A 17,237-nucleotide genomic window follows, 5' to 3' on the forward strand; every position below is an offset into this window, starting at 1 on the left:
CCTATAGTTCAAAGGCTCACATCACTGTTTCACTCTATATGTTTATCCATTTTTAACAAAGTCATTGGTACAGAGCAGCTAAATATTCACAATCCTGAAATGCCAACGATATGTAGTGCACTTCATCCTCTTAAATGGGTTGTATAATGCACTAACATAGCCATAGTCAAGGGTTCAGGATGGATAACATGACACTTTCTATATGTGTAAAAAATACAATTTCCTTTTTTTTTTTTAAACCTAATTACAACTCATGTATCGTGCTATATTCACATATCTGGTGTATAATTAGAAGTCCCGCATGCTGTTCAGCAGGAAGGAGGCTATTCTTTCAACTGTAGTTCAGATGTAACAGTTAAGTTGCATCATGCAGAATTACCAGCCTTGTACTTTCCTGGGTGACACAGACTCTCCCCTGTTCCTGAACACCTATAGCTATTGGATTCAGTTATACGCATATGTTCCACAGGGACAGACTTGTGCCCAAACACACGCATTTACACATGCACATACAGACACAAAGGCCGTTATTAGTACTGGTGTAATTAATGGAGGGGCTGAAAGGAACTCGGCAGGGGCATCTGGTTCCTACAGATTAATCCAAACACTCCCTTAACAAGCCAACACGCACAGTTGCACACTCACTTTCTTGCTACTGCGAGGCAGCCTCGTCTTAGCGTATGAGGCTGTGTGTGTTTACTTTTGATAGGGGGATGAAGAAATTGGGAGGGGGAGTGGAGGGCTTTGTTTGAACTGGTAAAGATAGTGTTTCCAGAGACCGTGTAATATAGATGGTAAGACCCCTGCCTCAGCAACCTCTTATTCACCCACTGGCTTGACATCCAATCCTCCTCAGCACATACAGGCCTCACATGCAGGTTAGGGAGGATGCTTGGAGATGCAGCAACACAGGAGTAATTTTTTGTGTAGCTTTATTAGATTCTCTGCAGTGAAGAGCAATAGAAAATATAAAAAGATATGGAGAGAGATGACAAGCGACAAGGGTCTCTTGACTAGAAAGTGCAATCATGTCATGCAGCATGCATCATTAACACTGGAGCATCCTGGTGGCCCTTTCTATCAAAGAATCTTAATGCAAACAATAGGAATACTGCAGAAGACTTGTTTTAGTTTTTAGCCAGAGCTCATCGTATTGCTGCATTGGTTTAGTCCTACACCAACTATAATACAGCATAGAACACATGCGATTGCTGCATTTAAAAAAGTCTTTCTTGCTTTTCCAGGCGCATCAGTAAACACGCTCATTTCCTTGTCCATGTCGTGTCACATTCAGACACAGACAGGACACACTCAGAGAATATCACACCGCCAAAAGCGCAAGGCTGCTGTCAGAGCGCAGGATGTGGCCTGTGATTTCAGCAGAGGAGTCTGGGGAGGGCTACATGTTGCTGAGTGAGAAAGCTGAGGGAGGGAGGGATGGAGGGATGGATGGAGGGAGGGGAGGGTGAGAGGCACAAGAAAGAAATGAAATGAAATGATAAAACATCTTTTTCCCCGGAGAAAGAGCGGTTGAGATTGCGGAGTAATCCCACGGCTCGGCAGGATGTGTACGCAGTTGCATGCAGGGTTTGGTGTACTTGGGTTCATGTATGTGCCGGTGTGTATCATTATAGATGTGTGTTTTCACTTATATGTGTGTTAGTGAGCATGCAGGAGAGCGCATGCATGTCTGAAGTTAGCGGTGGGACCACAACTCTCTGGTTATTATTGAGGAAAAGGCTAAACGAAAACACAGAGTAAAGAATCCTTTTAAATTCTCTGGTGGAGGCTCCTGGGAGTCAAGGCATGGGACACACACATACACAAAACACGCAACCTTGTGGGGATAAACACACGCCACTCTGGATCTGCATGAGAGAGTTAATGTGTTCATGCATTTTGTAGTTTGATGTTTTTCCCTGTGCAGAAACCAAACAACTCAGACATCAGCCATCTTGGTTGGTGGCGACAAATGGGGCCATCCTGCCAGAAGTAGCTATGTATGATGTAGCGATGACGTTAGCTCGCTGTTAACTTTGCATCAGCATGAGAGAAACCAAATCTTTGTACATATATAACTATAATATCATGTAAAAACGCAAAAATCTATAAAAATTATGACCGAAATACAAATGCAAGTTGAACCAAAACCAAAACATTTTATTCACTTGGAACCACTAACTAATACTGATGTAGAGGACTTGATGCACAGTAGGTAAAATATACTGCAGTTGGAGCTTCTCTTTTTAATAATTTGTGTATTGAGTAAGATTGTGGATTGGTGGACTTTGCATTATATTTAATTTTAACTTTAACATCAGGAAGAGAAAAAATGACAAAGAAAACTACAGTGTCCCTATGATTTGTCAAAGCATTTACACTCTGTTCAGGTCTAACAGATTATGTAATTTTATCAGATTAAGTAGATACTTACTGTGTTAAACATGCTTTTAATTCAAATTCAGACAAAAACACAGCATTTATTTTGTTGCATATGATCCATTATAATGAGGTCGCTTTTGAACAAAATCATTCTGCACATAATGAATGTACACAATGTACCTTCTATACAGCATCACCGAATCTCCGCAACATGAAATTTTAACATTTTAACATTGGCACCGATGTTTTAAAGTGTCCCGTAGACATGTTGTCAACATTGTCCATGATCAATTATTGAATGATATCGAACATGTGCATCTGCGAGTCCCAGGTGCTGGCTTGAGAACGATGTTAGTGCTGAGTTCTCTGCAGAAAAAGCGCTGGTATCTGTAATGCTAACTATACTGTTGTAGCAAATGGGTCCCAGGTTAGCAGCTAGCTGGGGCTGTAACACTGAATGGGTCCCAGGTGCGAGAGTGAAGCACCAAGTAATTCAGTGCCACTCTAGCAGAAGGCCTATAAAGAGGCACCATTAATTTGAGTGGAAATTGGACAAACACACGCACACACACAGTGGCACAGATCAATGACACATAAATGTGTGTATACCCACTCAAACACGCACATACCCACAGACCCCACACATCTGGTTAATGTGATGCCACATTAATGTGCATGAGCCTGATAGCTCAGCTGGTTTGTGTGTGTGTGTGTGTGTGTGTGTGTGTGTGTGTGTGTGTGTGTGTGTGTGTGTGTGTGTGTGTGTGTGTGTGTGTGTGTGTGTGTGTGTGTGTGTGTGTGTGTGTGTGTGTGTGTGTGTGTGTGTGTGTATGATGGAGATTACGTGCATCTATTACAATACCATTGTTATTCTGTTCCACTGCAGCTTTAAGCCAGTGTGACGGCTCTGCCTTCAAATTGTGGATAAGATATTCAGCTTGTGTGTGTGTAAACTGATTTGACTGACACAGTAAGTACTTCCTTACACTGTAATTATATGATGTTGTGTCTAGTTAGCACCCAAACGACTGTGATACTATTGTTAGTATCATTAGAAACACTCAATTTCTTCAAGAAGTATTTGACAGCAGCAACAAAACTCCACTGCAGTATCATTTTGTGTTCATTATACTGCAGCACTGCCTTGACATTCTGAACTGTTCCACATGGTTTAGATGCTCCGGATGAACTTGCCCACTAAGGTGTATACTCTATAGTGGGTAATTTTTGTATGTGTGATGCATTTCTGCTACTTTTAGTACATGTGAGTCTATATCCTGTAGTGTGTACAGTATATGAGAGAGAGACAGACTGAGAGTGTGAGTCGGGGGAGTGTTGATGGGTCTCAGTAGGAGTCAGAATGTGGAGCAGAGGCTCCCTGAGGAGAGGAGGAGCGGAAAAAAACCTCCTACAGATCAAATGGAGAACATTCTCTGGCCCTGCTCTGCCACTTGAACACACAAACACACACACATCTTATTAGGGAAAACCCAAAAAGCCGCCTTTACCAGCCACAGCATTCCAAGATTGGATCAGTGTGATGTGCTTTAGAGATGAAAAGTGCCATGGAGGCCTTGTGTTTGTGCAGCCGCTGTCCATTTGTGTGTGTATGTATGTATGTATATATATATATATATATATATATATATATATATATATATATATATATAAAGCTGTTTAGCACACACACACACACACACGCTTAGAGTCAACAGTGTCCACACAATCACGCAAGGTGTGAGTGAGAACTGTGAGAGGGCGAGAGATTGTTAAAGATGTCAGTAAAAACCACTTGAGGGAGAAGAGGAAGTGTTGAGAAGGTAGGCCCCAAGTAAACGAGGGAGCTGTCAGTCAAGGCAGGGGGGCAGAAACCGGCTCTGTCAGTGACAAATAGCAAGTCATTAACCCAGCTAGTGGCTTCTTAGACGGTGAGATGGTGTGGGTGGGAGATGGTGGTGTATGTGTGCATGGAGGAGAGTGGGATACTGCGAAGTTACTCTCTCTAAAGGTATTTGTGAGGTCTCTGTTAATTGAACACATACAGCTGCATTCTTCTTTTTTTGCTGTCTTTTGGGGGGGGATTACCAGGGAGCAGGAGACAAAGGAGGAAAAATAGGAGACAGGTGAGGGAGGAGGATGGAAAGTGGTGGTAATATGTGCAGAGGGGAAGGAGTCTGTCTGTTAGTGCATGGGCCCTTGGGTGGCTGGTTTGCCTCCCACGGGACATCTCCCCACTGCTGAGCTCTCGCCGTCTGTCGCAACCCGCTGTCACAAACATACATGCAACGAAACCCTCTTGAACACACACACATACATACAGCGTGCACACACACCTCGCTGCGTCTGTCGTCAGGATAGCAGCTGAGTCCTGCGAGGCCAAGACTCTTATTAAAACCACAGATCACTTTCTACAAGAGAGGGAGAGAGGTAGGAGGGGTGTAATCTGAAACAAAATTACAGACAGCCTCGTGCACTCTGACTTGACACTTACTGCGTTTCTGGTCTGGTGGCTGCTGCCGTTGATTGACAAAATAAATTTCATGCTCTTAGTCGTTTCATTCATTTTAATGTTTTTTTTCTTGCTTCCATCCTCTCAGCTCCTGTCTTCTCCCTCCCTTTTGCCCTCTTCGTTACCATGCGCCCCTCTTCTCCACACTTCCCTCCCTTCCTTTCTCTCCCCCAGCCCTCCCCCTTTCCTTCCCCTCTGTGTGTCTGTACCCGGGGGTGGCCCGAAAGATTCCTGTGCTAAGCCCTTGGCATACATACAAGTGCACAGCGCGCACACACTGACACACACAGACACAGCTGGCTGCCGCTCAGGTTTTCCAGGGAGAGAGCAGGAGCTCGGCACCAGAGGAGAGAAGGGGGGATGGAGGGAGGAGAGCGGCGGCAGCAGCAGAAGAAGAGGGGGGGACTACAACATGCAGAGAGGGAGAGGGAGGGATGGAGGGATGGCAGGGAGGGGGTGAGACAGAGAAGGGTTGTTGTGAAGTCATTTTTCATCACAGGGTTCATTTTTCACTGCAGAGTTCTCCCACTCTCTACATTGCTCTATTTCTCTTTATCTGTCCTCTCCTCCTCCTGTTCCCCTCCCTTGATCCCGCTTTGTCTCTCTTTATCTTCCCTTTTTCCTCTTTTTTCCTCCCCCACTCTTCCCCCTCACCCCCCCTTCTCTCTCTCTCTCTCTCACCTAAACTCTTTCCATCCTCCCTCCGTCTCTGTCTCTCTCTCTTTCAGCCTAGTTTCTCCTTTATGAAATATGGATGGGAGCAGTTTTGGGCGCTGAGAGGTTTGCAGTCAGAGGGAGGGATGGAACTTGGGAACTGGCAAGGGAAGGAGGGAGGGAGGGAGGGAGGGAGGGAGGGAGGCAGAAAGGGAGAGAGAGAGAGGGAGGGATGGAGCTCGTGTCTCAGCAGACATGCCTTGTGCATGCACCTAAACACCTCACTGAGCAATCTGTCAACATGTCAGCAACACATGTTTGGTAAAAAAGAGAGAGAGAGCGGTTGGAAGGAGAGAGGAGAGGAAAAAAAATCTCTCCCCCTCCAGTGGGAGTAATGGCTCCCACCAGGGCTCTGGAAATGCTTTGAATTCAGCAGATTTCTATTGCGGGGTCCTCCCCCGGGGGCGTCTTTTTACAATGCCTGCATCTCAGAAATTTGAGCCCGAGGACCCCTGGGGGCGTCCTTTCATAATGCCTGAAAATGTAGGGTTATATTGTGTGCTCTTCCCCATGGGGCTTTTATTAATACCTGTATTCACTGCCACTGGAAATTACACAGGCGGCGCTGCAGGGGCCCGCGCTCGCTCCAGGAAGGGAGAAAGACTCTGCAGGGACGTTTTCTCTCTTCTCCTCTCTCTTTTCTTCCCTTCTTTTCCCTCCACCTCTTCTTCCTCCTCCCTTCCTCCCTCCCTGCCTCTATCTCCCTCCTACTTTGACTCTCTTCCCTTTTTTCTTACTTAATGCAAGAGTGAAAAAGAAGAATTTGCCAAAGGACACGAGAAAGTGTGTTGTGTGTGTGTGTGTTGGCACCAGCTAACCCCCTTGTATTCAGCCCTACTTTGCTCAGAGGAAAAGAAACACTCGATTAAAAATGTAACTTCCTTCTTCCCCTCTTCTTTCCCTCTCATGTCTTCTCACTCTGTGTCCTTGTGTGACTGTGTGTGGATCTTGCAGAGAGTAAATATTTGTGCATGTGTGTCTGAGAGTGTAATTGTATGTGCGTGTAGAAGGGAGAAGCTTAAATCTATAGTCCAGTACAGTGTGTGTGATCATGCTTGCTGTGTAAAGCATAAAAACCAGAGATGAGCGCTTCTGTCTCCAAACATTCATTAGAATTCTTAAGCCAAAGGGTTTGCTGCTTCTCTGTGTGTGTCGGTGTGTTTGTGTCTGCGTTTATTGATCAAATATTTACTCTCCAAGATTATAGAAATATATATTTACATATCTCTGAATAAATAAAACTTGTCTAATCCTCCCAGTCAGACTGTTCAGATTTCAGATTTGGATGCTGTGTCGATTTTTTTTGTGTGGAGTGGACACTGAATTCCACCCACAAGAAGTAGATCCTGTACTTGTTACCAATTCAGCTTGAGAGTCCCCTGCTAAAGCACAACTTTGGCTTACAGTAATGTGTGTTTTAGGAGTTTTTAATGCCACTTTGTCACTAAACACTGCTCTGTCTAAGTTATTTGTGCAAGTATTTTATTTCAGAAAGTAATTAAAGTCACCAAATCACAATATTATGAGTTTAACAAAAAATCAATCAATTGCTAAAGAAATTTATCATAAAATTGTAAAACTACAGCTTCTTAAATATGAGGACTTTTTGAATTTCATGCTGTTATCAGTCAATTTGAGTTTTTTTTAATATCATTCTGGCAAAGTAAGATATAATTACACATTGTTTTTGGGCTGTAGTCATCTGAGACTTATTTGTAGTTTCTTCATTCATTCATAGACTTTATAGATTACAGCCAGATCCAATTTATGATGCTAATATAAATAATCAGTCCTTGCAGCCTGACTTCATCAACTGACTTTTAAACATTTCATAACACACTTTTGAGAAGAGCTGATGTCACAGTACATTTAGAAATGAGAGCTTTAAAGTACAGATTTCTGAAATCTTGGCCAGCTTGAGAAAATTGTTTATTATGCTGTTAATGTGTCTTTAATACCTTCTTTTCAAATCACTTGGCTGTTAGAGCTACGACATTGATTCATTTAGCTGTCAACTATTAAATTAATCACCAACCATTTTATCATTTATTATTCAGTTTGGACAATGTTCTAAGAAAGAAAGTCTAAATCTTCTACACATAGCTTCTTAAATTAGAGTATTTTCTGCTATCTTTACTCCTCTATGATGGCATACTGAATATGTTTGGGTTGTCAGGACATTTAAGGATGTTTTCTTTGGCTTTGAAAAACAGTGATCAATAACTTTCACTGTTTTCTAAGCTTTTCTAGACTAAACTAGGCAATCGATCTAGACAATAATGAACACATTATTCCACAGTAAATATAATCATTAGTTGTAGTCCAAGTGGCTAGCTAGAGTGATGCCTAAGTAGATGTTTTCAATTGCATGAGCAGTGCAAGATGTCAACCTAACTGTTCTCACTCATATTGAAATAATTATCAACACAGCTAGTACAAAAGCAGACAAGTTTTTTCTGTTCAGACAGTCTTTCTATAATGTAGTGAAAAATGTGATTCAGCTACACTATTTCGAATGAGGAGTGTCATTGCACTGGCTAATTGCAGTATCTCAAACAGAGGCAGCTGCTAGACTCCCCCTAAACTGAAAAGATCTCATCGGCTCTTTTCAGACCTAACGCTGTTCCTCGCCATCTTTTGAATGCCAGACATTTCTTGCTCTGATCACCAGTCTTTCTCGCGGGTGTTTATTTGAGCATTGTGTCACCAGCATAGTGTGAAGCAGCCTACTGGTTATCTGTTGGATAATCAAACACACCAGTTTTGGGACTGTGATGAATGATGTCCCTGCACAACAGTTTTTTAGCACCAAGCTGCTTGACAAGATGTTGGAAAACCTTGGAGTTGGGCGGATTTTATGCAATAACTTCTTAGTTTTACTTAATTTGTGGTGTATACATCTCTGCAGCAACTACCCTACAAGGACAGAAGAGCACATGTATGGAATATGTAGATACGGACCTACTTGTCATGTATGAAACACAGTCCTCTGAGGGGTCGCCAAGCCCACTAGAAAGTGTAACAACAACTACACGTCCGTTGTGTCCGTAGCTGTCTGTGTTCGTCCGCAAGGGAGTATAATCAAGGCTGAAGAGCCCAAGGCATTCACCCGGCCTCTAAACTCCCCAGATCCCAACCCAATCAAGCATCCATGGGATGCACCACAACTAGCCCGATCCATAGAGGCCCCACCCCACAACCCACCAGGACCCAAAGGAACCACTGTAAAAGTCCTGGTGCCAGACACTACTGGACACCATCAGAAGTTCTGGGTCCCAACTGTTCGGAGCTGTTTTAGTAGCACGAGGGGGACCTACAGTGTATTAGGCAGCTGGTTTTAATGTTGTGGCTAATTGGACCCATCCAGAAGCTCAATTGGAATGGGACCTGGGGAGTCTGGAGGTTAGCGTCAATGCCTTGGGCTCTTTGTCATGTTCCTCGAGCTGTTCCTGATCTTTTTTTGCAGTGCAGCAGGGTGCATTGGAGGGGTGTGCTTGGCCTGCAGCAATGCTTAGGCAAGCAGTACATGTCGAACTAGCATTAACGTAAACCTCTGGAGCTGAGTTTTCGTAGCAGAACTTGGCATTCTAGCGACATGTTATGCACTCCTACCTGGTGCATTGCGTGCGACAATTCATATGAAGTTAAATAAATCAAATTTAGTCTCAAGACTGGAAGTTCTATTACTTATGAAAAGTGAGAGCAAAGTAGAGATCATTTGTAACCCCATGGGGAACCTTGAGGAAACATGCCACAGGTAGAAGCTGAGGTTGTGCTGTGGTGGGACTTTTTCAGGTAGCAGTTGCAGCAGAGAATGAGCAGAAAGTTTAATTGTGTAACTGGACCAGCCTATTAGTGACAACAAGCTCACCTGCAACTCTAAGTAGCCCACTTGAATTTGAATCCACTGCTTGAACTGGCTTCCAGCGTGTCCATTTCTTTCTGGCTTTTGCTAGATGGTTTTGAAATAAGGAGGTCTCATTAAACTGTCTGGTGGTTTATTGCTGAGGGATAAAAAGTAGATCTATACAATAGCCTCAGTGGGATTTAGTTGCTGTGGCAGCAATGTACTCTAAAAACCAAAATGGTCGTCTTGAAACGTGAAACTTTTGACTGTCATTAACCTTCTGTACTCCCTGCTGCACAAATGTAACTTGCACCCATTATGTTGTCCTCAATGGTGCCATTACAACAAATTTGCATTAAATTCCTCTTTCGCTGTTTACTATTTCTACTACATGTATCGGTGTAAACCCAGTAAACAAAAGCAAGTAATTGATTTTTTTCCCCAAAAAATCCTCTGGACCACAATCCCTTAACTGAGTTTTTTTAGACATGTTTATCCCCAAATGCTGTGGGTTTGTGTGTGTGTGTGTTTATGTTTGTTTGTCTGTAATTGTGTTTTGGTTTGACTGGGAAATGTATCTTTGTTAGTGAGTCCGTGGGTGCCGGAGCACACATGTAGAGTAAGTATCAATATATATACATGTGTGTGTGCTCTCATGTCTTTTCGGAATGTGTGTGTATTGTAGGTGTGTGTGTGTGTGTTGAGTGTGTGTGTGTGTGTGTGTGGACGGGTCAGGATAGAGTTGTCATGGGGCCATGTGGAGGCCTCCTCTATGTATGTGTGTGCATGCATGGAGGTTGGAGGGGGGTGTCTGGATAATGAGGAACAGGCCATTCCCTTGGATTCCTGCACCCCTGCCAACAACCAGGACCCCCAGAACCTCTACCCCTCTTTCTTCTCCTTTTTTTTCCTTCCCCCCTCCTGCTGACACCTGGGACTTTTTTCCTCCCTTTTCCTCCACTCTCTCTGCTTCTTCTTTCTCTCTTCCCAAGTGGAACGTGCCACCTCCCTCCATTTGACACACCTCCCCTCTCTCCTTTTCTATTCTTTGTCCACTTCCTTCCCTTATTCCCATCTCTTCCCTCACCCAAAGTCATATACCTCCTCTGCTCTCCTTCCTCACCCGCCCATCTTCCCGGTCTTTCTCAGAACACACAGCCCACACTGTCTCCCCTTTTCCTCCCTCCCTCCTTGCCGTCCCTCCCCGCTGAGTTCTCAAACTCAAAACTGACCACATCCCTTCCTTTCACCCTCTCTTTCCCTTCCCCCATAACCTCCCTCCATTCGCTCCCCATCATCTCTGTTCCCCGTGGAGCTGGCCCCAAAGCTCTGATCCCTTCCTCCATGCCCCCAACCCTCCCCACTGTGCCCTCCCAAGACACACACTCATGCACACACACACACACACACACACTCATGCGCACACACACACATGCACACACACACACACTCATGCACACACACACACACTCATGCATCCTGTGGCGACTGGCCCCAAAGCAGCCCCTGTTTGTATCCCTCCCTCTGTTTTTCCACTCTTTCTTTTTTTTTTTCTCCCCACCTCTGTCTCCCACACCCTGTTTGATGCTTTAGATTTGTTATGCACTTCGCTTAAGCCCTTTTTCTCAAGTTGGTACTTTAAAGGCAGCCATTTATTGCATTGTACATTTTATACAGTTTTGGGTGAATAGGTCCTTGTCCTGAAACATGACTTCTTGTAAGTCATCCACGTGCATCCCTTCCAGTGGTAATTTAGGCCTTTTTGCGATGATGTAATACCGTGCATTTTTCCTGTGTGTTCTTGTTGATAACCCTGTCTAGGAATGTACAGTAGAACCTTAATCATATCCCAAAACTGCAGTGTTTCTTTTACTGTATCCTCACAAAACCTGTGAGTTTGAACTGTTGGATTGAGAACAGAAGTTGGAAATGTGGCCAAAGTAAAGGCAATTATCCTATTTAAATAAGTCCTTGGGTTACCAGAAACAAAAGCAAACTGTATTGGTTTAATAAAGAATAAAGGCTTCTTTGTTCTAGTTATTAAACCTGCACTAGGTCACTTTGCATGTTGGGTTTTGAATAACATAGTTGACTGAAAGTGTTGAACTTAATTTCAGTAACCGCATCACACGTTTCAGTTCTCACACTGCTTACCCCTCTGTGATTAAAGCTGTAAAGATTCATCAGAAAAGTTGTTATGAGCATTATGAATTTGAATATTTTCTGGCTTATTTTCTCCTGTATGACGTATGCTATCTTTTGGTTGCAGATAAAACAAGACATATCAGGACATCCTCCTGACTTTGTGAAACACTGATTAACTTTCTCAACCAAGCTATGGATTTATTCAGAAACCAAGTGCCAGATTAATCAACAATCAGTAATCATTAGTTACAGCCTTATCTGTGACATATGCAGAAACTTTATGGATTATGGACACTAAAGGCCTCATAGGAAGACTTATTATGTTTTTAGTCCACTTTCTTCAATCGAATTCCAGTTTTCTGTTCTGTGAACTTTGTTTTTATATTCAGATGTTAACACTTGTCAAACATTATAACAATTTCTGCAAATACACACCCATACATTCTCATTTTACTCTGTTTTTATGAGTACTTCTTAAGTTTCCAAGTAGAAGTGATGTTGTGTTGTAGTGAAATAAGTGCAGATATTGTCACCTATTCTGTGACTTTTAATACTTTTCCAACAAGGGAAGGTGTCACCAATTGCAGTCTGCTCTACTTCCCCGTATCCGGTGTTGGGACAATTCCTAAAACACAGATATTTTCAGTGTTAGTAAAAATACCTGTGGTTTTCCCTCCAGGACGAGCCAAAGTGCCTGCTGCGTTAAAGGCCTATTACATTTTTTTCTTCTTGTGCTCTGTTATTTATATTAATTAACTTGCCCCGATGCTTCTTAGCTTGTCTTTGAATTCAGGACTCTAGTGCTGTGACAAATACGACAACATACAGTATGCTAAGTTTTAATACAAAGGTACACCCAGGTGTACAGGCGCATGTGAGCAGCCACACACACACACACATGCAGAGTTTCAGTCACAGACAGTGGTGGCAAAGGGCAGTGTACCACAGGGAGAGGGCCTATAATAGTTTTAACCCAGTGCTCAGGTGTGACTCGCCTTTGTCCAGCCAAATGTCAGAGAAAAGCACAACTCCGGGGAGAGGGTTAGGGGTGGAGGGGTGGGAGCGAAACAGAGTGGAGAAGAGGATCAAGGGAGAGAATAGAAATGCAGAAAAGGGACTTAAATGCATACTTCATATTTAACGCCAGTATTTCTCAACAGACTGATCCAAGTGACTGACAAAGCGGATGTTTTAGGCCGAATCTGTGGTTAATCACATGAACGCCAGACTGTCTTTTCTCAATAACTGTGCTGGCGTACTGTATTTATATCTAAATTACTGAGATTTTTAAGCAGCTGACTGACTGACTGCGAGCGAGTGGCTGTTTTTGCCAAGCTTTCTGTCTTGGCCCCTGGTTATGTGGGGGCTGGGAGCCGTGCTCTGCTCTGTTCTCTCCACGCCTCAAGAGCTCCCTGGGGGGGCAGGAGGACCAACTCTGCCAGCCTCTCTCTCACACTCCCATTTACCCCCACCCCGATGCCGAACACACACACACACACACTGACGTCAGCTGCTCTGGGCCTTCTCCCCTGGGTGCTACCAGAACCCTTTGTTTCCCTCCCCCCATGTTCCCTCCCCACCTCCCTCCTCATCCATCGCTCCTTCCACCCCTCCTCACTCCTCTCCCTGTCCTTTGTCCCTAGAAATAGCTGTCCTGCTTAGTGCCTGATTGGAATTCACTTCACTATGGGAAGTCACAGGGGAGGGCCATTGTCAAGTGTGTGTTTGTGTGTTCGCATGCATGTGTGTGAGTGTGTTATTTTTTTGTGTGTGTGTTACATGATCATGAGGGCATGCATATCTCTTGTGCAGGTGTGCGTCAGTGGTCGTTCTGTGTCGAGAAGGAAATAAACTGCAGTTAAAATTGTGCAGCATGTTAACAGAGAAAAGATTTTTACGTCCCACACAAAGTAATTGTTGTTCTGTTTATTAAAACACTATTCAAACAAATTGCCGGATGGGATAAGCCAGAACCATTATGATCATCATTTCTCACTCTTGTGTTCCTCATTACAGGCCCTCATAATAGAGAACACGTGTCTTTTGTGTTGCTTATGTCATTTTTTTGTTACAATTGGTTCGTACAACATATACAGTACTTTGTGCTTGGAAACACTGAAAAAAAAAATCCGTTCTGCTCTGTCATTGATAGCATCAAGCTGTTAATGGGGCCATGCCTTCAGTTATATTCAACTTGCCACCATTTTTGTCCCGACAGACTAATTAACCCTCTGAACCCCAAGCAGTTTCTGGCCATTTTTTTTGCTCCTGTCACATTTTTAATCACTGTGGGCTAGTTTTTTTTTTTTTTTACTACAGTATAAAATCTTGTACCTCCATGGAAACAGTACAACCATGGTTAGAAGTACACAGAATTGAAAAGTGTGCAAAACACAAACAAGAAAGCACAATTTTGAAAACAGCATTTGGAAAAAAATGGAATCCATAAATGTCTCATACTCGTATCTGCTCTGTCTAAACACGGCCTACAGTTCAGCGCAGTTCAACCAAAAACTCAGAATTTTTGTCACATTACTGTTGGTCACAGCTGAGTCTCATAGAGTTTCTCAGTTGCACCAAGATGTGCGTAATTTTTTATTTTTTACAGGTTTAAGTTAGTGGAAAGTGTTCTTTTTTTTGCTGAATTTTGAAATGAAACATGTAGAATAAAGTGATTTTAATGAAAGATTAAGATATTAAGCTTACATTTGGTTGAGTTTCCTGAACAGCATTTCATAGATGTTTAGTTAAGAACCACTGGAAAGTTTTACACTTTCTGCCTCCGATAAATGCTTTTATTTTATTTAGAAAAAATACCATGCCTTTCAGAGCCAGCCAGCTGCTTTTGGAGTTCATTGGGTTAATGAAGTAAAGAGACTGAAGCAATGTGCCTGTGACTGAGGTCTGCAGTTAATTTTGTTTGCAAGTAATGGTTATTATTCGTAATAGTTCATCTTTAGATCTTTCTACTAAAATACTTACTTCATTAATAAAATCTCAGAAAATAACTGTTTGCTTTTATTTAGGAAAGACAAAAACAAATTAAAGACAATAAAACTTAAAAATGTTTAGCATTTTAACTTAATAAATTGAATGACTCAGTTAATCAAATTTAAACAATTTAGCTTTAGTTACAGTGAATTAAGGGTAATACAGCATCCTGGGTGTAAATAATCAGACTTAATTTGTTTTTTAATGTATCTTTTGTCAGTATTCATACTGATATGCGTGTTTGCGTTTATATAGAACTCTAAGTGAACATTTTGTATGTAGGCTTCCCTTCAGTGTGTTTTCTGGGTGTGCGTGCATGTTTGCGTGTTCATTCGTGCTCCTGCTCGCAGCATGAATCCTAGAATTGGGGTTAAGGAACAAGAGAATTCCTTCTTCTTATTCCCTCTTTGCTCTCCTCCCATCTCTAACTCTCCCCTCTCCCCCTGTCTTTGTCTCTCTCTGCCTCACCCCTGCAACTGGGATGTCTTGAAATATTAACCAATATGCTCTTCATTTTTCAAATATGATAGAAAACACACTGCTAAATAAGTCAGGAGCGAGGCCTGCCAGGGAGCGCACCAAGAAGGGGGCACTCAAATAAACAACAAAACAACACAAACAGCAACAACAATGAAGGAAAGGGAAGATGGGCGAGGGAAAGTAGGGGGAGACGAGGGGAAACTCTTACACTGCATTAGCCAAAATGGGTCGCTGCAATGGCTGGTGCCTCTGTCCATCATCTTTTTTACACCGTCTCTAGTGCTAATTTATATGTTGTCACTTCTGTCTTTTTTCTGCCCATTTCACCACTTTCTGTAGCCTTTGTCTCACCTGTCTTTCCTCCTCTCTGCCCACTTATTCTCCTCTTTAATGAGAGCAGCTCAGGTGGAGTTTTACACCACCCTCAGTCGGCTCTGTGGCTGACTGAGGCCTTGCTTCTTTACCACGGCGGTGCTGCTGGCTGGTGGCCGGAGGGAGCGCTCAGCTTGACTAAGATGCACTGTTAGGTGCTTCCATCCTGGGTTCCCCTTACGATTTTTCCAGGGAAAGTGTTGGAGCCAGGGTTGATTTTTATGGGGGAATGTGCGATGGGAAAGGGGGCATCTGGGGGTTTTGGGTGGTAGGGTGAGCGGGTATTCCTCCCCCCTCGTAGGCTGCCAAGCCGTGAGGCCTGCGAACGAGCAGATAAAATTGTGTGTGCGAGTCAAGAACTGCTCGGGCTCATGTACAGAGATTTGTATGCGCCCGTGTTTTGAGTGTATGTGGGTATTTGGTGTGTGTGTTGGGGAGTTTGTCCTCGGAGAATACTATGTGTGGTGGGGGGGTGTAGTGACAGCTGCAGAGGGGGGCCGGGGGGGCTGACTGCTCGCTGCCTGATAAGGGGGGCTTCACATCAGAGACATGACGTGAAGACTAATAATTCTGCAGTGCAATGCGCGCACCCATACACACTGATGCATGGAAGCTCATAGAAGGGAGGCTGTGTGAGGAAAAAGTTGAAGAAAGCTAGATAGGGCTCTGGGACACCGTGAGGAGATTTAAATATGTGCATTGTAGGAAGTGTGACTTCACAGTGTTGGGAGAGAGAGAGAGAGAGAAAGAAAATCAGAAAGATGTACAGGATGGATGTGTGCATTCATGCAAAATGTGACTCTATCGATTCATGATTATAGAAAGGTACAGTTAGTGGTAAACACAGTAATCTGGCCCTAGAATAATATAATTTTTATGTGTCCAGTTGTTTTGTCACCTGAGATATTATGACATCCATATGTGGAAATTGGGTTAGATGTAAAGATTTGCTAGGCCTGGGAGATAAATAGATACTGATAGCTACCAGTGATTGACACTTAATCAGTAGCAATGAGAAGATTATTTTATAGAATGGTAGACAGTTTCTCTTAAATGCATCAGAGTCAAACCCCTGTGAAGGCAAAAAGCAAATACACAAAGTTCGGTTGCATGAACAAACCCAAAACTCCCTCCCTCCCTGGCTCATAAACAGCCTATCATAACTTCATAATGAAGCCCTTTTGCCCTCTGTCGCATTCTTCATTGCTTCCTTACAAACCTTTTTGAGGTGCTGTAGTTTGTAAGTGTCTTGCCACCTTCATCCAAACCTGCAGACGTCCTCTGGTCGAATTTGTGACCAGCAGGGACCGACAGTGACTCTTGCAAGGACTGTCTTTGCAGCAAATAATTACTCACAGCTCTCTGCCCTACTACCTCCACTTAAGTGGTGCACTTCTGGTGGTCTGCTCTGAGGACTGCGGCCTCATGTGGTGACACCTGGTTCAGGCCAGCCTCTAGGAACCTTCACCTCAGCTGTGTGGTGCAGCTGCTTTGTCCTGGTGACTCTCCATGTGCCCCTGTGTTTTACTTACTGTTATTTAATGCGTATCAAGATGGATCATCTGTTAACCTTCTGTGTTTTTGTTTGAGTGTGTTTTTGCATCAGGACATTGCATATTCCATACATCATGGATGGCACTGAACTAATTTATGCTCAATCCATCTGCACCTTAAGTTATTTATTTGTTTATCCAACTCCTCCACATTCCTTAAATTGCCACCAGGGGACAAACAACATTTTTTTTTTTTTTAAACGGAACTGAATTTTCATATTTGTTTAAAATTATTACTTGCGTA

The 17,237-nt window shown here is 43.2% G+C and overlaps 1 protein-coding gene across 5 annotated transcripts in view; it reads left to right on the forward strand.

Moving 5' to 3' along the window:
• The window catches only part of znf423 (zinc finger protein 423), a 166,144-nt gene that overhangs the window by 43,125 nt on the left and 105,782 nt on the right, over positions 1-17,237 (forward strand). The window lies entirely within an intron of this gene.

The sequence above is a fragment of the Amphiprion ocellaris genome, chromosome 3 (genome assembly GCF_022539595.1).
Source record: "Amphiprion ocellaris isolate individual 3 ecotype Okinawa chromosome 3, ASM2253959v1, whole genome shotgun sequence".
NCBI classification, from domain to species: Eukaryota; Metazoa; Chordata; class Actinopteri; family Pomacentridae; genus Amphiprion; species Amphiprion ocellaris.